General features: G+C 38.2%; 1 protein-coding gene across 8 annotated transcripts in view; it reads right to left on the bottom strand.

Annotated features, from left to right (window-relative positions):
• pde4d (phosphodiesterase 4D, cAMP-specific) overlaps nucleotides 1-25,837 on the bottom strand; it is a 255,431-nt gene that overhangs the window by 85,816 nt on the left and 143,778 nt on the right. The window contains exon 3 of one of the 8 annotated variants that reach the window (XM_047381204.1): nucleotides 3,045-3,099. The exons of the other annotated variants lie outside the window; for them this stretch is intronic. The gene's annotated coding sequence lies outside the window, so the exon portion shown is untranslated. The remainder of the gene's footprint in view (nucleotides 1-3,044; nucleotides 3,100-25,837) is intronic. 8 annotated transcript variants of the gene reach the window in all.

The raw sequence follows: 25,837 nt of genomic DNA, 5'->3' as shown, positions 1-25,837 counted from the left end.
CCATTTCAGGTGACTACCTCTTGAAGCTCATCAACAGAATGCCAAGAGTGTGCAGAGCAGTAATCAAAGCAAAAGGTGGCTACTTTGAAGAACCTAGAATATAAGACATATTTTCAGTTGTTTCACACTTTTTTGTTCAGTATATAATTCCACATGTGTTAATTCATAGTTTTGATGCCTTCAGTGTGAAGATACAATATTCATAGTCATGAAAATAAAGAAAACTCTTTGAATGAGAAGGCGTGTCCAAACCTTTGGTCTGTACTGATATATATATATATATATATATATATATATATATGAAAATGATGATAATTTACAGGCATGAAGGAGATACAGGAGCCAGGGAAACAGCAGCAGAGAACCCGACAAGGGCAGAAAACAGGAAGATAAATTCAACTGAGGTGGAAAGAACTAAATGGTGGGTGCAATCAAAAAAACACAAACAGATGAGGATCATGGCAGTTTCTGTGTTTTTTCTGATATCTAAAACAGGTAATACAGTAGCTGCAAAGTGTAGATCTGAGCTGTTTTAAGTGACTGGTGTGAAGGGAGTACTAATAAGCCTCTATAACCATGTTGGCAGCTATATCACTGGGAGGAAGGTATAGTTTAGAGAAGATGTGGGTGTGGATCAATCCACTGAGAGGGAACATATATACAAAAAGAATGTACAGTTAGAGTAGAACATAAAACGTCAGAATAAAAAAGTGAAAATGTTCCACTAAAGAGAGCTGAAGCATGTTGCCCTGCTGGAACATCATGCTGAGCTCTGCATCAACACAAATAATCCCTTAAATCCCACTCAAACACCATGACTCCAAAAATATCTATACTCTCTCCAGTTACAGCACACATACACATGCAAAAACACAAAAAGTCGTGAGAGACGAAGACAGAAAGATGGAGAGAGCGAGAGGGGGGCCAGTGGTGAGAGAATAGCATAGTTGCATAACAGTAACAGCAGCATGGGAGATACCAAAGAGGAGCTTCGGGGCCTTTGCAAGTTGCAGAATGACGCATTGCTGTCACACACTTAACACACACTCACACAAACACATATGCCGCTCTCATTGCACTCACGCACTGACATTGATGTATTTTATACGCAAGAGGCCACTCCCACACATTTGTCACAGTTAAACTCCCAAAAACAGAACTGACAAACGACCTTTTCACTACAAAACTGCTTAGCAGCAGATGAGAAGAAATGCAAAAATTTTGGTCAGTATGGCTTAAAAATTTGTTGGGATCATACGTTGTGGTATTTATGAGCAACTGAGCTAATAGGCAGTTTTAGATGCTTTTTAATCTTTTTTTATCTATGCTACAATAATTTTATAGCTTTTCCCTAGAAGGGTTTTATCTGCTTCCCCGCACATTTTGTTGTTAAATGTTTATTTGTGAATTTTTAGTCTCGGCAGGGATAAAATGCTGGAGGTAAATAGCATCTGATGAAAAACTCAACATATAAAAGATTAGATAAAACTTTATCGTGCATGTACAATTTTGCATTTGTTGCAGAAAAATAAGATTTGATGTGTTCGAACGCTACAAACTGCAAAAGGAGAGAAGGTGCTTTATAGCCTGCCTGAAAGCAGAGAGCAAACAAAAACAATGATGGCAACTGAAACACTTTCAACACCATCAATCTCTGTCTTTCAGTCAAGCGGCCTTTACATGCAAAACATGGCCCCTTAGCAATCAATCTCTTTTACTAGCTATCTTTACATCCAGGCATGACTGTGAGCGTACACACTCTCACGCGCAAAACACAACAACCTGGAGCTGAGGCGAAGTGAGGCGGAATCGATTGATGAGCTGCGAGAAAGGCAACGAGCATTCCGCCCATCTGGGAATGTGGAAGCGGGCAACTGTAACGTGCTCTCCCCCAACATAGAAAATCAATATCCTGCAAGTTAATGAGATAGACCCCCCACCCTCGGCATCTGATTAGATAAACAGATTAGCAGTGAAACACAACACTGCCATTAGGTGAAAGCAGTGCAGGTGCATGTTGCTCATTATGGACCCAATATACAGACGGGCAATCTAATGGTTTGTGATTAACTTAAAAATAAATTAATGAGGCTTCGGCTGCTGCCTGAAATAGTCCCTATATGTGTATTTAGGTTTAGCATATATTAACATATCTACTATAATATATCACTGGTCTGAAGAAAATGCAGTGCAGATAATGACTTATAATACACTACTTAATGGGATTTATAGCATCCACAGATGCATAATCTCAATAATAGGCAGATCTGACAAGATAGTGCTGCTAGCAATCTGAATAAATATAAAGTACTCACATCCCTTAAACCACAGACGTCAATATATTGTATCTGAACCGACATAAAGCAGTGCATAATTGCACTGAAAAGTGTGGCATAAATTTGTATTCAGCAACTTTATTCTGAGACTGCTAGAAAAAAAGGTGCAGTTACTGAACAATAGTGAACAAGCAGCATGAAGACCAACACACTAGACAGGCCATGAATAACGTTGTGGTGACGTTTAAAGCAGCTTCAGGTTATAAAAACGTATCCAAAGCTTAGAACATCACATGGAGCACTATTAAAGCAACTGACCAAAAACTGAAGAAGCATGGCACAACTGAAACCATACCAGGACATGGCTATCCACCTAAATGGACAGGCCGGGCAACGACAGCATAAATTAGAGAAGTAGCCAAGCAGTCCATAGCAAGTTTGGTCAAGCTGCACAGAGTAACTAGCTGAAGAAGAACATCCAGAAATTTCAATCTCTGGATCTATTAAGTATAAAGGTGTGGAGGTAAATACATATACATGCAACACTTTTTGTTTTATTTGTGCACTACTTTGTGATGATCTATACCATAAAGCAATACACTGAAGTGTGTGGCTCTAAAATGACAAAATGTATAAAAGGGTTATCAATATGTTAGCCCAGCACTTTGCAGAAACATGTGTGGTAACTATTTACTCTAAAGGTTTAGCTTTTTATTTATAATAAAGCTGCATCACATCATGAAAAACAAGATTTAACAGCAACATTACCTTTTGAGTGATTGATCTAATTTTCCAATACAATTTCAGCTTATTTCTCACTTACCTAGAAAGAGAAAAGAGAAAATGGGGTGGGGGGGACAAAACAGAAAGTGAGTTTTAATAAAGGCATAGTATGCCAATCATGTTTTCTCTTAAGGCTGCGTCTTAAGCAACATATGCATGCACAAACACTTGGAAGTGCACATTTGGCAATTAGGAATGAGTATCAATATACTGCAGTGGTGAGAAAAGCAGCCCCTCTTTATCTCCTCCTTGCCGCATCTCAATGCAAGCCTATTGATCCATGCCAAGTCTTTAATACTAAACTCCACAGTCCAACACACTGTTTATCCTTATCTGTTGACGTAGGACAGGGACCTCCTTCCTGAAAAACAAATGTCTGCAAGTTTAAGACAGTCTCTCAAAGAATGCCTAAAACTGACACAATAAGGAGAGGGATGCGGCAAAGCTGACTGTCAGAGCGAAGAATGTGACAACAACAATGCCAGAGCAAGAACAACTGTGAAGAGCTGCAGTGGCTCAGAAAACAGGGCTGGAAGGAGAGCAATGCATTTTTTCTTTTCCCTTGACTTTTTGGAAAGGATAGCACATATATGGTATGCTGAGCTTCACTGGGTTCATTACTCCCAACTGGAGACATGCAGAACACTGTTTTTATTATTTTCAGGATACAAAATTGTTGACTATTTGTTAATCTACATTAAAATCTAAAAAGAAACAAAATTGAGTTTCTTTTGTTAGGATGTTATCAATGAAGTGATATCTTCCCTCATAGGAGTTGGAACGACCCTTTGGATCTGAGTAAATCCTGTCACATAACTTGACACCCTGAGCAGCAAGGGCACATGCCTCAGAAATGAGATGTATGTTTGGATCAGCACTGTCTGTTCACCAGTGTATGTTTAGTATCCATGGTAACCAACTCTTTTACAGACCAATGGGCGGTTGTATTCTACACAACTTTCATCAGTACGTCGCAGTTAGGTTATGTGGAGCCATTGTAGATTAAATATACATCAAGTTAAAACTTCTGACAGTATAAATAGGTTAAATAACCAGATTTTCTGCATTTCATGATAATGATTGGTATTCTGATTTCATACAGAGGAACATTTCATCCATCATCATATAGTAAAAATCAATACTATTGCAAAACTGATGTACTGTATCACAGTCAGACCCACATGCCATGTAGGCAGGGAAAATATGGTGAATTGAACCAAGAGGGCCAAAAAAAAAAAAAAAACCTGTTTTTCCTACCTGGCAAAAGGTGAGAATAAAATGATAATCTGCAGCAAGACATGGGTTTCTTGAAGACTGCAGCTGCATGCGTTCCAGAAAAATGGACACTGCAGAGGTTGGAACCTTACTGAGGAATGAACTAAGCTGAATATAGTATTCATAAAGAGCAGTGGGGTATTTTACTGAATTTTGGAACTACTGAGTTTTAAAGCATAATCATGGTATTGATTTCATTGATGGACCAGGCTGGGACCAGAAAAATCCTGATTTGGACATCTCAAAAAGAAACACACACTGGCTGAACTCCAGTGGGGGCAAAACAATGTGCCCATTAGGGGGCACCTTGGAGCTAATTGGTAGAGGATCCAATTAAGGATTAATCCTTAATTCAGCTCTTCCGGGTTCGACACCTGACCTCGGACCATTTATTGCATATCTTCCTCTTCTCTCTCGGCACACCTTCCTGCCAACTGCTGCTGAATAAAGGCCACTAGAGCCATAAAATCACATAAGAATGTGTTAAATTTAGATTTAACATGACTTCCTTGCAGGGATAATACCTCACATTATTCTGTGAGAAAAATCCATGAACTTTAACAGTGATTTGAATACTTTCGGTTATACTATGTAAACCTGGTCAACTTGTTGTTATTGACAGAGTCAGTACAAGACAATTTAGCTTGTCTCATCAGGCCACAATATTATTATATTGTATATATACACAATATTATTAAGATTATTTTCTACAATGATAGACTATAAAATCATCATAGGTTTATGTTTCTAAGTTTAAAACACTAGTTCTGGTGACAGATATTTCTAAATATATAAATGGAACATCAATGATTCATTTTATGACCATTAAGTGTCATTTATTATTCAAAAATGTCTTTGAATTGTCAAGCTCACAGGGCAAAGAGCTTTTAAATAAAAGAAGCCAGTAGAGATGTTACACCACGCATTCGCAAACTGTCAGCGGTGACATTTATAGAGAGATAGCAGATTTACATGAAGGAAAGACAGCCACTGTAAAGAGGTTAAGGTTACACAGGCTCTCAGATATGTTCTCTAATGTGGAAAGCCTGGGCCAAGTGTTTGATGCTGAAAGTGCAAAGTATTACAGAAAATAACATCTAGAGTAGAGATATTTTATGGGTTTACACACTGCAAATAAAAATACCAGTTTATCATTATTTACTTTTTAACAACCACAATGATCTCAGGAAATAAAATTCAGACACTAACATTAAAAGGTCAAAAAGTAGAAGCCGTTATTGTCAAAGTAATTTAAAGGAGTGCATATATATCAGGCAACGATTTGTCTCCAGGAATTATTGCAGTAAACTTAGAAATTAAGAAAAAATATATCTTTGAATTTTCCAAAAGCTTTGTTGAGATTGTTAACCAACAAACTTGTTCCATTTCATGACCCAGTTAGTGTCTTATTTCCAATTTATTTGGGATCAGTATCTTTCAAAGGTCCAAGAATTGCTTCTCAAATGCTTTATTCCTCTCTATTAGATAATTATTTCATGTGAACACTGAAAAATGTTAGATACCCCCTCCCTCCAGCTAAAAAAACTAATTTCCTGAATGGATTTTTTGCTACATGAAGAAAAACCATTAACCAAATTTCTTCAAATTTTTTGGACCTTGTTTAAATGTTAGCTCTAACCTAAATTGATTTGACTCATTTAAACTTAACCTGTTTATATATTTGTTTTATATTTTACATCAGTGAAATTGCCTATTTGGTAAAATTGTCAGCAATGGATGTTTATCATGGATATATACAGAGCACGGCAATATGGACAGAAACATTATCAGGATTTCTTTTCCTTTATTGAATTATAGTGATAATTATCAGGATACAGTTTCAAACTATCAATTCAGTTTTTAAAATTGCATAGTTTCTATGCAAACTGAAATAACTAATAAAAACAGCCATTAATAATAACTTGGGAGATTTATTTTTAAAAACGTTTAAAAACTAAACACATTCTGTAGTTCCCTTAAGCCTTTTGTATTACAAGAAAATAAGAAAAAAGTTACTCATTCTCAACTTGCATTATATTGATGTACAAAAACCATTTGTAGTTCTGTACAAATATCAGTACAAGCATAAAATAATTCAAATAAAGGCACAATCCCTTCACCATCTTGTGAAAATAATTAAATAGTGGCTCCACATACTGCCTGAAAGGGCCACATGTATTCCCTGTCTTACAAATATTAGCATAACTTTATTATTGTTATTGTCATTTTTCTGCTGCTCTATGATACATTGAAATGGTTTCTTTTACACAGGACTGGATGTAAACAATGAAATCAACATGACATATGGCATTGGCATATGGTTTGGGGTACTAGACTGCATATAGAAATTATAAAACTAAACTATGCTCTTGTTAAATAATTGTATAAAGTGTCCGGATTATGTAAATTTTATCCTTTTTTTCGACAGCCATGGCTAAGCCAAACTGCCACAAATGGCTCCATGACTCATTAAGCCTCACAGTACAGTGGGACTTTGACAACATACACAATGGAATCATGCTATATACTCTTCCTGCATGCATTCAGCGTCAAAGATTAAATCCTGCAGCTAACAAAGATGCTTTCGCTGGAGGAAATTTCGAACGGGAGAAAAAGCAGAACTCTCACTAGCTCACTGCTTCTAATGAGGCATGTTTCAGTGGTGGTTGGACTCTCAGCAGGTGATTTATGGCACCACACAGTCATAAACACTGAAACACTGGAAGAAGGACGGCAGCTTGTGATTGGGAGCAGCTGTGGAAAACAGGTGTGTGCAACTCTAGGTACAGCTGAAGTGAGATAATGAAGGCCCCAAGCAGGGGGCTGCATGTCTGTGAATGTGAAGATCTTTAGCTTAAGTTTTGTGTGTATTTTATGTCTATAAAGATGTGCCTATTACTGTTTTAGGTTGTATCTGAATGTATGTGTGAGACAGCGCAGAGATAATGAGAGAGAAAAATCAACTGGGAACCAAAGTGTACGCAAGAACACCACGCCGCCACAAAATACTATGTTTTATGGATATTTCCAATATGAATGCACAAGCAAGAGAACGTGATGCAAATGGTTAGACGGCCACATACCACTGTACGACAATGTTAAAAACATTCTCTTTACTTGCATGGATTTAAATATCCTTAGTTTTTCCACTTTATTTACTTAACAATGAGAAAGAAATTGAAAATATTTTCAGCTCAAATGGTAACACAAGAGATTTATGTCGGAGGCATCACCTGTAAGATGCACACTAGCACTTAAGCTCCAAAGCAAACAAAGGTAGCAGACGGCGGCTCTAAGTAACTGTAGTGGCTTATCCGCAGTGACTTTGTCTACAATTGGGAAACCACCAATAGACACCTCCCCACCCTTGGCAAGCAGAGCAGATATGTTTACCCTCCCACAACAAACTCCAGACATGCTCACAAGAAAAAACACACTGGGGAGAAAAACTAAAGCTTTGCTAAACAGTTTCTAAATGTAAACTTTAATGTTATGATGTTTTTGTATGGATGACGTAGACTTCTTGGCGCTTCTTTCATCAGACTGCATAGCTCAGAGTATGCAGTTTCTTTGCTGCACCACACCAAAGCATGCAGGTCAGCACCTTATTAGAAAATAGTTTAATGCAGTAGAACTTGCTGACACATTGAAAAAAACAGATTTATGGTGGATCCTCCATCACTTGCTACCTCAGCCCTTATTTGGAGATGAATGGGAATGGTTATCTTGTTTACTTCTCAATACTTTATGAACCTTTGTATAATATCAGCATATACGTATAATATACCTTTGCCCCCTTACAGATTGTCTGTTTTTGTTTTCCTGTCACACTTTCATGTTTAGATAAGACAAAGTTCATATAAAACAGAGATAACCTGAGTAAATACAGTTTAGAAATTAATATTTAAGGGGGAAAAAGCTGCCCAAACCAACCTAGCTAGATCTGAAAATTCCATTGCCTCCCTTGCTAACTTATGAAATAACTCTATACCTAAGCCTGAAAACTGCCAATTTTATGTGGGTCCCCAAGAAGACAAAAATGTATTGTATTCTATTTACTTTGCTTTTTATGCAAATTTAGCTCAGTGCTGTACATCTTGATATGTGGTCAAAAATAAATTAGGCTTTGGTTATTTGAGAGCTTAAGACTTCAACTCCATTCCTTGCTCGTTTCCTCGAGCTGTCGACAAAAGAACTGGGTAATAGAAAACAGTTAACAGATTCTCCACCATACTGAACTGTGGGCACAAGATGCTTTTTCACATACTGTATTTTTTCCTGTCTTTTGCATCAGACCTACCTGGAGAGTTTGTTGCTAAAAGCTAATTCTTAGGTCCTGTTTACATGATATTTTGTGATGAAAATGGAAAAGTTTAGTTGTGTTTCTACTTTTCGATTACATGACAATGCCACATGTTTTCTCTGAAAATGGCACAATTTGAGAACAGGTTCCAGGTTCCGACCAATTTAAAACCCACAGATGATGAAGATATCAACAATAACAATGGCGCATTGCAGGGTACATATTTGTGCTGCTAACTCTTTTAAATGACTCCAACTAAGTGATCTCTTTCTCCCCCATTTTCTAAACAGGAAGTGTTTGCATATGCTGATGTGTTTCAAAGAACATACCACCAACTACTGGTGTGGTGGGGGAATTACACAATTTTCATGTCTCTACTGTTGCCATATGAACAGAGATTGTAATCAAAACGTTTTTATGTAGATGTGTTAACAGTAACAATCTTGAAAACAGGGCCTTAATATCATCTGACCAAAAAGCATAGTTCCAGGTAAAGTCCTAGTTGAGTTTATCAAACTCCACATGTTTAAATTTGTGATGTAAGGACAGAAAAGGCTTGTTGTCTGGCATTGCCCCCAAAACTCCAATGCAGCTAGTTGGCATGTACACAAATTCAAAGTCTTTTATTACCTGTATCATCATCCTCTGTAGTAAAATAAAAAATTGATTTTCTTTCAGTTCTATGGCCAGTGACTAATAGAAACTGGCCTCTAATTCATGTCATATTTAGCCATTGGGTTGGGTTGGGTTTTTGGCAGGCCCTTAAATACAAGTCTCATGATTGACCCAGGAAGTTAACCCTAAATAAGGAAGTAAATGCAAAATCAGGGCTGACAATTTGCACTTTATTCCTAAATTTCTTTTCTTCCTCCACCTTTGCAGCTTGCGATGTCTGCCAAACATCAATTTTAAGACAGGACAATTAAATCAATTTCATCCTTGCAATGTAACATGGTGACACATTTATATACACATGAAAACGTCTGCAAACTCAAGATGCCAACAAAAATCTTACTACTCGGTAAGTAGCATCATTGTGCCCTAATTAGGAACACAACAGAGATAATTAGCTGACATTGTTCTATTTTTTCCTTAGATATAAATTAATTAGTTCCTAGCTTCCATCTTAATATACTGTACAATATGCAGAAGTTACACATCCAAATAGTGAATGGCTTTTTTGTATGGACATCACAGCTGATGATAAAAGTTTAGAAACATTGGAAATCTGTACACAAATAATCACAGTTACCTAAAAATATACCCACATGTCAACAAAACAACAGAGACACAGCCTAAAAATAATCTCTTCACAGCAAGACTTCAGAAAATGGATGTAATCAAGGTGCACGGCAGGCGTGCCTGTGCTTTGAAAACAATCTGTAGATACTTATTAAATAGTGTTGATTAAATAAGGGATCAAGTTTCAAGGCAAGAAAGCAAATTCAGGCACAGGAGTGGCACAGGAAGGAAGCACGTGAATCATGTTTGGAGGCTACAGCCATCACAGGTTTGAGTCCCGGCCCGTTGAAATAGTTCAAAGTATAAATGCACAAAGAACGGACTAACGTGTTTTAGAATGGTATACCTCGAAGCAACAATAATTTACCACAAAGAGACGTAAGACATAAGCCCTTTTAAGCAGACAATTGGGTTGTTCAATGTCCATGAAAATGAGACCCTATTTAAGTCACCTCAGCCAGTTAAAGGTCAAGTTAATTTTGTTATCTAAATAGCTCCAGACCATAACAGACGTTATTTAAATATATATTTTGCAGCTCAGATTTATATCAATTGTGAGTTAGCTCCGTAATTCAGAGCAGGGTGTCCAGCATGGGGCCTATGATGTCCAGAGAGCAAAGTATCAAGGCTGCCATCAGCAGCGCCATTATGGATGTCAAGTTTAATTTAAATAAAATATACTTAAAAAACATTCTGGAATCCAGCTGCTTTATTCATTATAACAAACCTAGAGCTGAAAATGTGATGTTGACCCTGCTGTTTGGGTATTTATAGAGACCAGAGTCATAGAAAGAAATTTATACAAGACAGAAATACCTCCACACACTGAGCTTTGTACTTGTATCTGTTATTGTAAGAGTAATCTGCAATATTTTCAACACTTATCTATTCTCTTTATTGCTTCTTAATTTTCCACCTACAAGTAGTTCAGCAATAATGAAACAACTCAATGCCCCCCTTAAATGAACTGAAATCATAGACTATATTTGAGTTTGCTGTCAATACCAAGGGCTTACATTCCAAATATTAGTGTGAGACAATTCATATTGTGTAACTATTAGCACATTGTTGGAGAATAAAACAAAAATACATTTGCTTAGTCATGGCTGTATGGGTACGTGCGTTTGAGTGTGTTGTGGGGGAAGTGTGATGGAACTGTTATCCTGTGTCTTTCCTGTTTCCATGTTTACACTGTGTGTGGGCATTAATGGCGTACGTGTTGCCAAACTGCTGTTTCTCCAAGATTACAGAAGATTAATTTATTTGTTGTAAAAAATGCAAAAGGTGATGAAAGATGCCAAAAAAAAGACTTTCAAGAAAGTACAAAAAACATTTTTAGAAATACGAAACATCCTCAATTGTTTTTCAATTCATGTGCATATGAATGTATTATTGGAACACTTTGTAGGCTTTAGAGGAATTTTAATGAAAAAGAGACAAAGTAGTCTACAATTTGTGTAACAACCACAGCAAAACGGAACATGGCCCATCCCGTTGTCAAAACCATAGACAATCCCTTCACTGTTGAGCAGTTTGAGGGCTGCTTCAGGCCAGAGCATCCATTTAAAGCCATGAGAGGTACTCCGAGGCTGTGATCCGTTTAAAGCACCTGCACTAATCCCTTCACTCCAGGTCAACAGCCAGACACTCCCTGAAAGCTAGCAAAAAAGTCTTTGTTAATGCAGCTGTCAGCCAGACACAAAACACAGCTGGTGCTGACACTCTTTCACAATGGTACATGTCTTCGTTTGTCAATGTTCTAAATTCTTAAACAGGTCAATAAAATTTAAAGAGTTTTACATTTTACAATTATCTTTTTCTACTGCCTTACAAGTACTACAGTTTATATACAAATATACAAAATCCAAACAACATATTTCAATCAATATGAAACCATTTTCTTTCTTTTATTCCCAAACAAAAGGCTACTGGGGCTTGAATCTAACCACGCTGAACATCTGGACATAACGCTCTGTGGTGTGAAAGTAATCATTAAAGTCATGAAGATCTGTTCTTCAAACAGTTGCCTAGTTCACAAATAAAACTGCCAGTCAACCATATGGCACACAGCTAAATGACAGCAAAACAAATATCAATCCGTTTATGTTGTGTTGATCTAGTGATTTAGTAGTTACAGGTCATTTAAAAAACTAAGTAAACCCCCTTTATATCCCAAGATGACATACATTCACCAGCCACTTTATCAGGTACACCAGTCAATTTCTTGTTTACACTAATAGAGGTGTTGAGGTCAAAGGAGAATGGGCAGACTGGTTCAAGATTATATAAAGTAGCTTAAATAACCACTTGTTACAACCAAGGTATGCAGAATACCATCTCTGAATACCTAAACACTTAAAGCAGATAAACTACAGCTATTCTATTGCCCATCTGCTTGAGGCAATGCAGTTCCAACATACTCACCAAAATTGGACAGTAACAGATAGGAACATCATGAACAGTCACCAGATCTTAACTAAATTATTTGGGATGTAATGTAACAGGAGATTATCATCATAGATGTACAGCGGATAAATCTGAAGAAACTGCACAATGCCGTCACGTTGTTATGATCCAAAACCTCTGAGGAATGTTTTCCACACCATGCTGAATATACAGTATGTAGTACCAACCCTTACACCAAATAAAATATGTTTCAGAATACACACACTCAAAAATACATACTCTGTTTTTTTACAGGTCTTACAATGAGACAAATAAATCCTACAATGAACCACTAGTGTGAAGAAAAACCAAGCATCTGTCAAGCAACAGAAGTGTAGAAAACCTGTGGCTAATCAAGTACACCTAATTAATTGATAATATGCATGCGTGAGTACATCTATAAAAGTAAAGGTTACCACTGTCTGCTGAGTCATTCGGGACAGTATCATCACAGCAGGAAAGAAAGCCCATGAAGCAGTGAATAATTTTACTTCTGATTCTTAAATAAATAAATAAATAATCAGAATCAGAATGGAGACATTTTGAAACTATGCTCCCAGATTTCTAACCCTCATTAGAAGGTAAAAGTCAAAGCCTGCAAAGTTCAATAAAAAAAATTAAATAATTTGCTTTTCAAATAATAGTTTGCAAGTAATTTCTAAACATTTAACTTGTTGGGAATTATTTATGCAAGCAAAAAAATAAACAACTCCGGTCTGTAAAGAGATGAGATCACCACGTGAGATGAAAATAGAAGTGTTTAGCTATTATGCAAAACACCATATTCAGTCAAAAGGGTAAAAAGCAAGCAGCATTTCAGCACAAATATGCTGATATGCAAATATGTCCTAACAACACAGAAGATCAGTGGTGGAGGCCTAATGATTTGAGCTTGTTTGAACGAAAAGACAATGGAAACCATGCAGTTATGATGTCAGCTGCAAGTTCCACAGTTTACCTACTGTATTATTTTCATTTTCTTTCATAGAACATACACCTGGCCCACTGACTCTGTATTTAACCTTGTCCCTTTCTTGGAAAAAGGGGGAAAATGAGCTATTGTAGACATTACTATGTTAACCTCTTTGTTTTTCATCCCACAGAGAATACTACTGAATCCATGCTACAATTAACGCTGTGCACTCAGTATTTCCTCCCTACAGAAACAACTCATTTAGTGCTTCTGTTATTTTCTGTGCCTGCTTTCTGTCCTCTCAATCCCCAGTTGCTGGTGGCAGATGGCTGCTCACACTGAGCTTGGTTTTAATGAATATTTCTCCCTGATAAAAGGGAGTTCTTCCTTTCCATATTTTGTTTTTCAAAGTACCTTGAGATGACATTTGTTTTAATTTGGCACTGTAAAAATAAAACCGAACTGAATATACAAAGAGAAAACCTTTTATTTGGGGTGGAAATGTAGATTTATTCTTGCCAAACCAACACAGTACAAATGTCACTCGTGGGTACATGCAGCTAGATGAACAATATGTCAGCCTAAGGCAATCACCAAGAAGTCCTTCAAAAGGAAATAAACAGATTAAGATAACAGCTAGGTGTACCAAATAGTCCAAGTGTACCTCTCATTTGTGAATAAAGTATTAACAAAATATGTAAAGGAAAAAGGAAACTGATGCCACAATTATCCCAACTGCTACCAAAATATTGCAACATATTAACTAATATAGCAATAATTAGAATTTTTCACAATAACAGTAAACGTTTATGTACTGTCATCGTTTTTTACAATTACAACTGTATCCTTACAGCCACATTTTTCCTTGCTGTAACCAAGGCAAAATTGTATTACCTTTTTTTCAGCCAGCGGAAAGGCAGTGGATAGCAATAAGATGGGGAGGAGCTGCGCTGTGTGTGTGGAAATTATGATGATTTTAAAACCCTTGTGTACCTTGATATCAATCACCAGCCAATGCCTACAATGGAGTTTTGCATACTGACTTATTTAAAAACAGACAAGGGAACCCATAAACACATTTCATTTCTTGACAAACAGTAGTGTTCATGGGAATTTTGTCTCACGCTGCCCACATTTCTTCAATTTTCCTCACCCTGTGGCTTCCAAAAGCCACGGGAAGCTGGGTAAAGACCAATTACCTCACACTCAGATCGTGCTGTTCATTTTTCATCTTTTATTACTGCATGCGGCAGTACTAAATCAATGCAATCAACGGAGACAACCCCAGTGGTCAGACAGCAGAAGACGGATAATCAGGATGGATGATACAAACAAGAACACATGTAGTTGTAAAAAAAATTAAATAAATTATTAAATATGACCACACACAAAGGCAGGTGCTCACAAACACATTCAAATGTATGTGCGTATTTATATAATGCACACACAGAGGCACCGCCAAACTTACCAGATGAATTTGCACTGTCTACATTTGCACATGCAAAATGCAAACAAATGCTGGAACATAAAAGATGAAAACCGACTCTCATAAAAAGCAGGATATTGGAAGCAGCTGGGAAAAATGATCAAGGGGTGACATCAATAACAGGACATCGCACACCACAGAGGAGGCAGCTGCATATTAATTGAACAGGCACCCCATTAGAGCGGCTCTTAGCAGATATTGTCTCTTTTGAGTGGTTGCATTCAGAGGGACAACACAAGGTTCGATTGGAAAAGGTGGCTTAGTTGGATGAAGGGAATGATAAATAGTTGAATATCAAGAACCCTCAAAGTTAAAGCAACATTAACATGAAGAGGAATAACAGAACACTGGCCTGGATTTGCTTGTGGCCCATCAGCTCTGCACCATTGGGTCGGGTCAACCTACGGGCTGAGCAGCAATGCAGAGTACCAGGCCTTCTTGGCATTCCTGGTTGGGCTGCTAGACAGCACTCCTTTCGGAGACTCCATCATTCTACTGGGGAACTTCAACACCCACGTGGGAAAAGACAGTGACACTTGGAGAGTTGTGACTGGGGGGAGGCCTCCCTGATCTGAACCCCGGTGGTGTTTCGTTGTTGGACATTTGTGCCAGTAATGGATTGTCCATAATGAACAAAATGTTCAGGCATAAGAGTCTTTATCATTGCACTTCCTAGGCCGGAGGTTAATGATCGACTTAATGTGTAGTCATGCCTTCTGACCTTCGGCTGCATGTCTTGGACACTCAGGAGTTTCTGGCACATGTGGATGAGTTTAAGTATCTCGGGGTCTTCTTCACAAATAAGGGGGGAATGGAGCGAGAGATTGACAGACGGAACAGTGCGGGTGCCGCAGTTATGAGGAGGCTGTGCCAATCCATTGTGGTGAAGAGAGCACTGATCCAAAAGGCTATCTCTCCCTATGTTTCTACCCTTACCTAAGGTCAGGAACTCTGGGTCATGACCAAAAGAACAATATCCATGACACAAGTGGCTGAACTGAGCTTCCTCCACAGAGTTGCTATGCACTACCTTAGAAATAGGGTGTGGAGCTCAGCCACATGGGAGGGGCTCAGAGTAGAGCTGCTGCTTATCCACATCAAGAAGAGTCAGCTGAGGTGGCTCGAGCATTTGTTTTGAATGCCCCCTGAATGCCTCCCTCAGGAGGTATTTCAAGCACATCCCACTGGGAGGAGGCCCACAATACGGCCCAGGACACGCTAGAAGGACTATGTCTCCTGGTTGCCTTAGGCTGTCCCCAGAAGAGCTCCAGGAGGTGTCTGGGGAGAGGGAAGTCTGGGTGTCTGCTGAGACTTCTGAGACTGCTGTCCCTGCGACCCGGTCCTGGATAAGTGGCGGACGATGAGTAGAATGTTTTTCCATATGCACAACAGAGGTATCTTACAAAATTAAAATGTCAAAAAGTTCAATTGAAAAATACTTTATTAATCCCAAAGGGAAATTAAATATAGAGAATTAAATTCACTTTTAATATTACATAAGACTAAAATGAAACGTTAAAGCTGCAAGCAGCATTGAAGGCCCTCGCACCTCAGCGCAACTTGGCCTGTGCAGCGACCGTGGGAGCCTGGCATCACCTCCCACACATCACTGACGATGACACTGCTTCACTTCAGCACGTCGCCACTAGGTGGCACTGTGAGCAACATGTCATATGATCTTCGGTCATGTAGAGTTTTGGTCTGGCGAGAAGCATTCAAAATTTGGAGTAAATCGGATCTTCCAGATGGAAGCTGGACTCACTTGTTCGTTTGTGGGCGGGGCTAAAGTGATGTCATCTATTGACTGTGTCAACATGTCCATCACTAACTCATGATCATGTTTACTACATTTCAAGTGGATCCGATGATGTATCAGGGAGATATAGCCCTTGAAGTGTCCTAGGGGCGCTGTTGATCCAAATTTCAATGTAATCCAATAGAGCTGTTTGGGGGCTGACAAAGATCAACCATATTCAGTTTGGAGTAAATCGGACCTTCCTGATGGAAGCTACACTCATTTGTTTTTTTGTGGGCGGGGCTAAAGTGACATCATCAGTTGACTGTGTCAACATGTCCATTAATAACTCATGATCATGTATGCTACATTTCAAGTAGATCCGAAGATGTATGAGGGAGATATAGCCCTTAAAGTGTCCTAGGGGGCGCTACTGATCCAAATTTCAATGTAATCCAATAGAGCTGTTTGGGGGCTGACAAAGATCAACCATATTTATTTTGGAGTGAATCGGACTGTGTAATTTATAGGCAAACGTATGGCCATGGAGTGACATAAGAATTCGCCACGCGCTACAGCCACACCCTCCAGCAGAGCCAGTCAATACTGGCGACTGTCTTAGACCATCATGTTATCTGTTACTTGGGACAGTTTCACATTGATTAGGTGAAGAACATCAAAACTTGACTCTCTAAAGGAAAACATGACACTTCCTGTTCTCAGGGGGCGGGGCTTTGATGATGTCAACATCTGATCAGTGAATCTTGTTCAGGCCTAGAGGCAGATCAATCTCAGAAGGTTTCAGGTCTCTGTTACTTTCCTTGTAGGAGCTATATCAACTTCATCTTTTATGGCAAGAAGTCATATTTTGAGGCGTGGCCACGCCCACATGGTTTCATGTATCAAAAAGCTTTTGATAACTTTCTATCCCCAGTGCCTTAAGAGTATACTGAGTGATTTTCAAGTCTCTAAGTCAAAAGCTGTAGGAGGAGTTCACTCAGATATGCGGGCTAGAAAGGGCAAATCCGGAGTCAAAATGGCAACTTCAATCCAAAATGGCCGATTTCCTGTTGGGTTTGGACCAACGCTCCAAAAGATTTTTTTGTAGGTCTTGACAAGTTATATATGTGTACCAAATTTCACAATCCTCGGGGCAAGGCATGGCTTGGGGCTGATTTTTAAAAATTTTCTAGGGGGCGCTGTGGACAAATAGGCCACGCCCACCAAATATGTCATCAGATCTCTGTTGGGGGCTGGACTAGGATCAATCACATTGAATTTGGTGCAGATCAGATTATCTATATGGAATTTAGAGCCAAACGTATGGCCATGGCGTGGCGTCCAACTTCGCCGCACCACCACAGCCACGCCCTTTTATGAAAAGTCACTAGTTATCAGTCATCTGACACAGTTTCTACTTGATTGAGTGTAGACAGCCAGATGGCGACTTTTACCAGTAAAAAAAGTGGCTTCCTGTTCTCAGGGGGCGTGGCTTTGATGATGTTAGCATATGACCCCATAGGATCGTCGGGAACCCTAAGGTCCTCCTTCATGCCAACTTTGGTATGATTTGGCATTTCTTTGGGAAAGTTATTGCATTTTTTCACTTTGGGTGCGAACACCATTTTTGTGCCCCGGCCACGCCCCCTAAACATGGCCGAAAACTCACAATTTTGTTAATTTTTAATCCCCCATGCCTTAACTGCATATTGACCAAATATGAAGCCGATAGCTCCAAATCCCTAAGAGGGGTTTGTTAAAGTTCGAGGTGAGTAAAAGTGAAAAACAGCCAAATATTGGCCTTTGACCCAAAATGACCGACTTCCTGTGCATTTTAGAGGATACCCTCAAGAGACTTTTTTTTCTTGGTTTGAGGAGTTCTACCTGTGCGCCAAAGTTCAGATCTCTACGACTTACAGTTCGGCTAAAAGGTTAGGCCACGCCCACAGACGACGACATTAAAGAACAAAAATTTCACACGGGGACAGTTTTGGTGAGTTTTGGTGCATGGCAAAGTTCCCAAATTGCCCAACAAGGCAACGAAAGAAAGAAAGAAAGAAAGAAAGAAAGAATGAAAGAAAGAAAGAAAAAGAATAAGAAATCCTACGATTACAATAGACCCTTGCAGGCTTCCTGCTTGGGCCTAATGATTTTGATACAGAAATCTAGACCTTTGAAAAGTATGTTATTATATTGCATAATACATGGACATGGTAAATGGTAACTTGGTAGTTTCTTTGCATTTATTACTGCATCAATGTGGTGTGGCATGGAGACAGTTAGCCTGTGACTCTGCTCAAGTCTTAAGGAAGCCCAAGTTGCTTTAATGACATCCTTCAACTCATTGGCATTATTTGATTTGTTGTGTCTTAGCTTCATTCCAAAAATACCCCATAGATTCTCTTAAACTTAAACTTGTGTTGTTGGGGGCTGGTGTCCTGCAACATTTAGATTTGATCTGCTTCAACACAGCTGTAGGATCTGGTGAAGTTTAACCCCAGAACTCTTTGCAGTTTAGGTCAGACAAATTAGCTGGCAATCAAGCACAGTGATACCATGGTTATTTGAACCAAGTACTTTTGGCAGGTTAGACAGGTACTGGATAATAAATCAGCTGCCTAACATAGGTTGTTAGCAGTGGGTAGCACGAACTTTGGAGTTGATAAAACAAAGTGGAACAACGATTTTCCTTCCACTCAATTTTCAACTAAATGCCAGCCTCTTTGGCAATGACCTTTTTACAAATGATTGAAATATTAAAGGGGTGTTATGTATTTTTACATGAGTTTCACTTTTCCAATAGAATTTTTGAAATAAATTAACTTTTCAACAATACGTATGCTAACTGTATGTTGTAGTATTTTGTGATATGACAAAAACTACCTGTCATGGCTGTTCTGGGGTTTAAAGTTAGCCTTATGCATGCTCTTTTATCCTGCATCACATCATGTTTTATAAGGTGTAATTTCAATATCATTACATTCATGCTGTATGGGTTTGTAGCCCAGAGGACATTTTTAGATGATGGAAGATCTTGCAGATGGCTATTTAATGATAGACCAACACATAAAAATGAGACAGGAGATGCATTCTTAAAAACGATTGTATTTTTCTCAGAAAGGACATCACCTAATTAAACTGAAGAGAGAAAACACTGTATGGACAAGACAAAAAGCCAAACAGCTTTGGACCTGCTGCAATGAACTGAGCTAATTGTATAACGGCCGTGTGCTAATGATTTGGGGACCAAGTTTGTAGTCAAAGTATGGGCAAGGCATAGTCAATGTAAAGCACATCGTTGATGTTTCGTCCCTACCAGTGAATTTGCCAGAGCTGTTTTTCCGCCGTTATCGGTGGCCCTACTTACTAGCCTGCGCCTTAACGGTAGGCTCCGCTGTGGGGTGGAGCTGTGGAGGGAGGGCTGTAGCCTAGCAAAGACCAAGTGCAGCTGTAAGGTGTGGTTGTTTAAATTTTCAAGCTAAGTCCACAGTTTTCTCAGAACTTCTTACTGCAGCTTCAGGATAAAGTGGTCTCATAACCCTAAGGTTCCAAAGTTAACAAGACAGTCGAACACTGCATACCTCCGCCATTCAATGTAAGGTCACCAACGCCATAGATTCCAACTTGAAAAAGTGGGCTACTTCAAATTCAGTGAAAGAACAAAAAAGGCTCAGTTCTACGCTTTCTGGCATTTTTATGTTTGATTTCTTTGACCTTGAAAACATACTAGGAGCACTTCATTTCACATTTATATCACTTATAGTTCAAAAGTAACAAATCTGTAAGCGGTTTACTGAACCAGTAGACTTTCAACTACAATTTGGTGTTAGTTGTTCCTCTCTAGCTTTATTTGTTAGCTTACACTAAAAAAAATTATATTAGTCCTACATTTTTCCACATTCTTGATCACCAGATCTGGAATTCTGCTGCAATCATCAAGAAACTTTGTCATACGAAAGAAAATATGACTATGTTTTACCTTAATTTTTGTCACGCCTTTGTGCTTTGTTTTTTGTGGAGTTAAATGCAAAACCAGCCTTATGGTGAAGAATCCTTTAAAAAATCCTGGATCTGGATCATCACCAATCAGTCAGTCATTTTCTACTGCTTATTCCATAGTGGGTCGCGGGGGAGCTGGTGCCTATCTCCAGCAGTCTATGGGCGAGAGGCAGGGTACACCCTGGACAGGTCGCCAGTCCATCGCAAGGCAACACAAACAACCATGCACACACTCATTCATACACCTAAGGGCAATTTAGAGTGACCAATTAACCTAACAGGCCTGTCTTTGACCTGTGGGAGGAAGCCGGAGTACCTGGTGAGAACCCACGCATGCACGGGGAGAACATGCAAACTCCATGCAGAAAGACCCAGGCTGGGAATCGAACCCAGGACCTTCTTGCTGCAAGGCAACAGTGCTATCAACTGCGCCACCGTGCAGCCCTCATCACCAATCAAATCCTCCTTAAACTAAATTTTCTGTTTTTGTATGTCTGCATTATTAAGTAACCCAAACATAATCCTAACCAAAGACCTTTTCTGTTCTAGTGCAGCATTGGGACTTCAGAGGCTTGTACCTTTAATTACTGCTGAGTCTGTAATCACATACAACCAATGAATTTACCACAGTTTTGCATCATTAATGGATCTCACCTCAGGCTAATGAGACTTTGCCAAGAAAAAGATAATGAGAGCTTTAGAAGACATCTAAGACTTCTTTTAAATCAAGAAAAAAGTACTTTAGCCTTCTTGTGTTTCTGAGGAACTTCTAGAAGAGTAAAAATGAACAGAAACCAACACCGCACTTTCCAACCTGTGACACAAATAGAAAAGAGCGTGTGGCCATCTGAAGTCCACTACAAGTATTCTGGTAGCCACAAAACGCTTACCCTACTATTTCCTTTTCCCAACGCTCTCCATCCTCAGGCTATTCTGCTACCTGCTAACAAGTCATTGAGTTCTTCTTCAGTAATCAAGTCAGAAGGTCTGGGTGGTGCAATAAGACAAAGTGTGCAGCAGGAGGATACAGCCACAAAGACAAAACACAGAAGCAGAGATTTAATAAATAAATAAAAAGAGTGACCCAATAAATTTTGCAATGTACAAATAAGAAGTGAAGAACACAATTTAAAAACAGGTTTGTGAATGTTGGACATGTTAACCAAGTACAGGCAGAATCCTCCTGGCATTTTGCTCAATCAAAAACACATCAACATATCAAAAGGCCTTTGATGAAACACTGCAGCTGTGGCCTCTTCAGAGAAGATTATGTCTGCTCATTTAATTAAATCTGAAAGTGTTGCATCCAAAATACACCTTCCTGTGTCTGGACCTGTTGGATGCAAATGGTTATCAAAATGCGCATAACTCACTTATTTTAGCTCACTGGCAGGCCTAATGAGACAAGCTGAGCAAATTGTGTCCTGGTTCTGGACGAGAGCGGGTGGTCTTTGTATCTCTACAAACAAAAGTGGACGCAGCATATATCACCACAGCTTTTCACAGCATTATAGGATCTGACATTTATTAGATGTGAACAGCTTTAAACTCAACATAAATGTCAGTTTGTCAGATAGCTTTTTACCCAATACTGACTGGAAACACTGACTTCAAATGAACCATTTAGTAAATTAGAAAACTATTATCTTTGTGAAAAAAGTTTTCACATTTCACATTCTGAAAATTTGAGGTGATCCACTTATGCTGTAACTAATGGTACAGTCAACAGGAATGGAGCTAAATGCTTAGAAGAAATCAATGCATGGATGGGCCAAAATTTTCTTCAGCTGAATCAAAACAAAACTGAAGTAATAATCTTTGGACCAAAGGAAGAGCGGTTAAAAGTTATCACACAGCTTCAGTTAATACAGCTAGAAACCACCAGTCAGGCTTGAAACCTGGGTGTAGTGATGGACTCAGACCTGAACCTTCAGAGGCACATAAAGACAGTAACAAGGTCGGCCTTCTATCACCTAAAGAACATCTCCAGGATTAAAGGACTAATGTCTCAGCAGGATCTTGAAAAACTAATTCATGCGTTCATCTTTAGTAGAATTGATTACTGCAACAGTGTCTTCACAGGTCTGCCTAAAAAGTCGATCAGACAGCTGCAGTTGATCCAGAATGCTGTCCTCACTAGAACTAAGAAAGTGGAGCACATCACCCCGGTTCTAAAAGTCCTTACACTGGCTCCCTGTAGCTCAGAGAATAGACTTTAAAATACTTCTGTTAGTCTATAAATCACTGAATGGCTTAGCACCAAAATACATTACAGACTTGTTGTCAGTTTATCAACCACCCAGACCTCTCAGGTCATCTCGCTCAAATCTACTCTGCATACCCAGAACCAGAACTAAACATGGAGAAGCAGCTTTTAGTGCTTATGCTCCACTAATCTGGAATAAACTCCCAGAAAACTGTAAAAGCACCGAAACCCTAAGTTGCTTTAAATCAAGATTGAAAACCTATTTGTTTAGAGTGGCCTTTGACTGTACCATCTAGGCATGATTAGTTGCATTTTCAGTCCAATTTTCCTTTCATTTTCTTATCAATCATTCTATTCTTTTTATTTCTTTTTTTTATTACCTCTGTTGTTTGATTTTCTGTATCATTGTAATGTTTTTCCGTATGTACAGCGCCTTGAGTGCCTTGTTGCTGAAAAGTGCTATATAAATAAACTTCACTTGACTTGACATAAAACAGGCAAAACCTAAAATCAAGTCTCACCTCCACAATGTGTTACTGTCAAGAGAGTTTCAATGGGATTTACCATTACATTTATTTATGTATTTATATCCAGTGCCCTTCACATCTCTTTGGCACCCCTGGTAAAGATGTGAAAAAGAGCCTTAAAATATATGGACCTTTCATTGCATAATAACAAGATGTTTTTTTTTTGTTTTTTTATTTTTTTATTTTATTAAACCTTTAAGTATAGTTATTTAGAGGCAAAATAACCACATGATAAGATACCATTGTTTACATACTTATTGGCACCCCTAAAATTCATACACAATGAATGCAACTGAAGAATTCTGTTTAATTTATATTTTTAGTGACTCTGGTTAAATGACTGGATTGTTTTTAAATGAATTTGGACTGGATAGGATTGAATATGGAAATGAATAGGGCATGTTTTTTAATAATTTAACTGAATGCAATTGTGGCATCTTGAGGTGAGGTCACAATGTTTTATTTCAGAGCTTTCAGACAAATCTACCCCACGGATGCCAATAATTGTGATGAGTGCTGTGTATCATGCCTGTTTTTGTAGTTCTATTAGCTACACGTCACACACCTAATATTGACAGCCTGTATGACCTGTTTTATCTCACATTTTTTTATTTTCTTGACAGTTTTTATTATATTTGTTATAGTTTCTGAAAAAACTATAACAAATAAAAATTTTCAAGAGTTTATAGGGTGAGTATTTGTAATATTTTTTCTTTCCATATTAATAACCATCAGTCTGCACCTCTCCAATAATAAAGCATAGTGCTATATACTTTATTACTCTATATGAGGAAGAATTACTGGATCACTGGAGAGCTAGAGTCAAGCTAAAAAATATTGTTCTTGTAATTTAATAAAAATCTCCTGTTGATTACCATAATGTAATACCCCATCCTCCTTGCTCATCCATCTTTCTTTTAAACATTCTGTGACACAGTTGTAAAGTCACTTTCTTGCTCATGTCATCCATCTCTGGCTCGGCCATTACCTCAAAATACAAAGACAAATCTGAGTCATATCACCAGAGTCTCATCTAATCTTGTATCTGATAAAACACTGAGTCTGTATTAGCTTCATTTCCATGCCTTTAATTTGCATGAGTTTTCTCTTTGCAAATAAAAAGTCTCTACTGTGCAGATGTATTGTGAAGATTGCACCAGTAGTGCAGAGGCAGCCAGCACATAAGCTCATATGTATGCAAATCACGGGCATTCTATTCTGCCGGCTGGAGAGGAGTGTTTCGGATGTTAGAAAACCAGGAGAATCCTGCTTGCAGCATGGCAGGACAACAACACCATCTCAATACTACTGTAAGTCAAGTAAAGTGAAATCACCAAAACATATTTATACAAGACTGATATAATAATTAATATGTGAGAAATTATTTATAAATAGAGGTTTTCTTTAACCTAAAGACCCGGTTAGCAGTGGCTTAATACACACTGTAGAATTATGTTAGAGAAACTGTATAAGAGTTCCATTTGTAACACAGAAGAAGAACAAATCTGTGCTTCAGGGTAGAGAGAAATAGAATTTCTGATCCAGCACATATTTCATTGGGATTAGCCGAAATGCAGACGGGAAAAAAACAACCTGGATTTAAGACTTTGCAGCAGTTCTGCTTTAAAAGATTTGCTGAGGGGAATTTAGTCATAAAATCTGTTTTTCCAAAAAAATAAACATTACAATTCTACAGATCAATTGTTAATCAATCATTCTGCAGTCAAAAATAATAATAATAAAATGTGTAACATTATGTTTAAATATTAAAAATCTTGTATAAAGCACTAATGTAACAACTTAGAGTTGGTTATTTTACTATGATCATCTAACACCTTTGTTAACCTAAATTTGATTGAAAAAGTGTTTTAATGTATGAACTGCTTTTAAAAGTGGTATATTAACTGGCACATAGCTAATTTCCTCGTTTACAAGATATAACAAAAAATCTTGCAGCCAAAATAGTAAGTATAGATGTTAAAAAATTTACAATGGCATGAAGATCAGGTGAGACAAATGAGGGGGAAGCTGGAGAAGAACCTGAGGAGGAAGACTGAGGGAAAGTGAGAAATAATGACAGAAAAAAAAATAGAGGGAATAAAACAGGACACAAAAGGATCTTACTAACCAAAAGCAGAAGACTAACAATAAAATAGGAATCTAACATAATTCACAAAAAACAGAACATAAGAACTAAGAATGTCAACACAAAGAAATGAACTGATGATTAGTAACAATGATCGACTACCAAAATAAATCTAATTATAAAAACCAGTGAAAACTGAAACACAAAGACCCACGGATCACGACAGCCACACAGATAAACTTAACCATTGTCAGGTTACACATGAGCATTTTTGTTTATCATTCAAAAAGTGATTTTCATATAAAAGTTACAAAAAAACTGCAAAACCTACAACAAACCTGTAAAAAGTGAGGAGATTCATGTTCTGCTTAGATTAGCATTACTGCATTTAGCTTAAGGTCCTCTACTCCCACACTCAACCTATCTCACATCATTCCACTCTTCCTGCATCTATCCATCTATCATTCATCCAGCAATCTTTCAATTATTTCTTTCTAACCTTCCACCTTTAATAAAGGTTCCCCCCTCGGACCACTTAGTAAGAGCAGACACACTTCATTC

The sequence above is a fragment of the Girardinichthys multiradiatus genome, chromosome 12, assembly GCF_021462225.1.
Source record: "Girardinichthys multiradiatus isolate DD_20200921_A chromosome 12, DD_fGirMul_XY1, whole genome shotgun sequence".
NCBI classification, from domain to species: Eukaryota; Metazoa; Chordata; class Actinopteri; order Cyprinodontiformes; family Goodeidae; genus Girardinichthys; species Girardinichthys multiradiatus.
The sequence above is the reverse complement of the archived record's forward strand: the minus strand, read 5'-3'. Positions and strand labels throughout refer to the sequence as shown.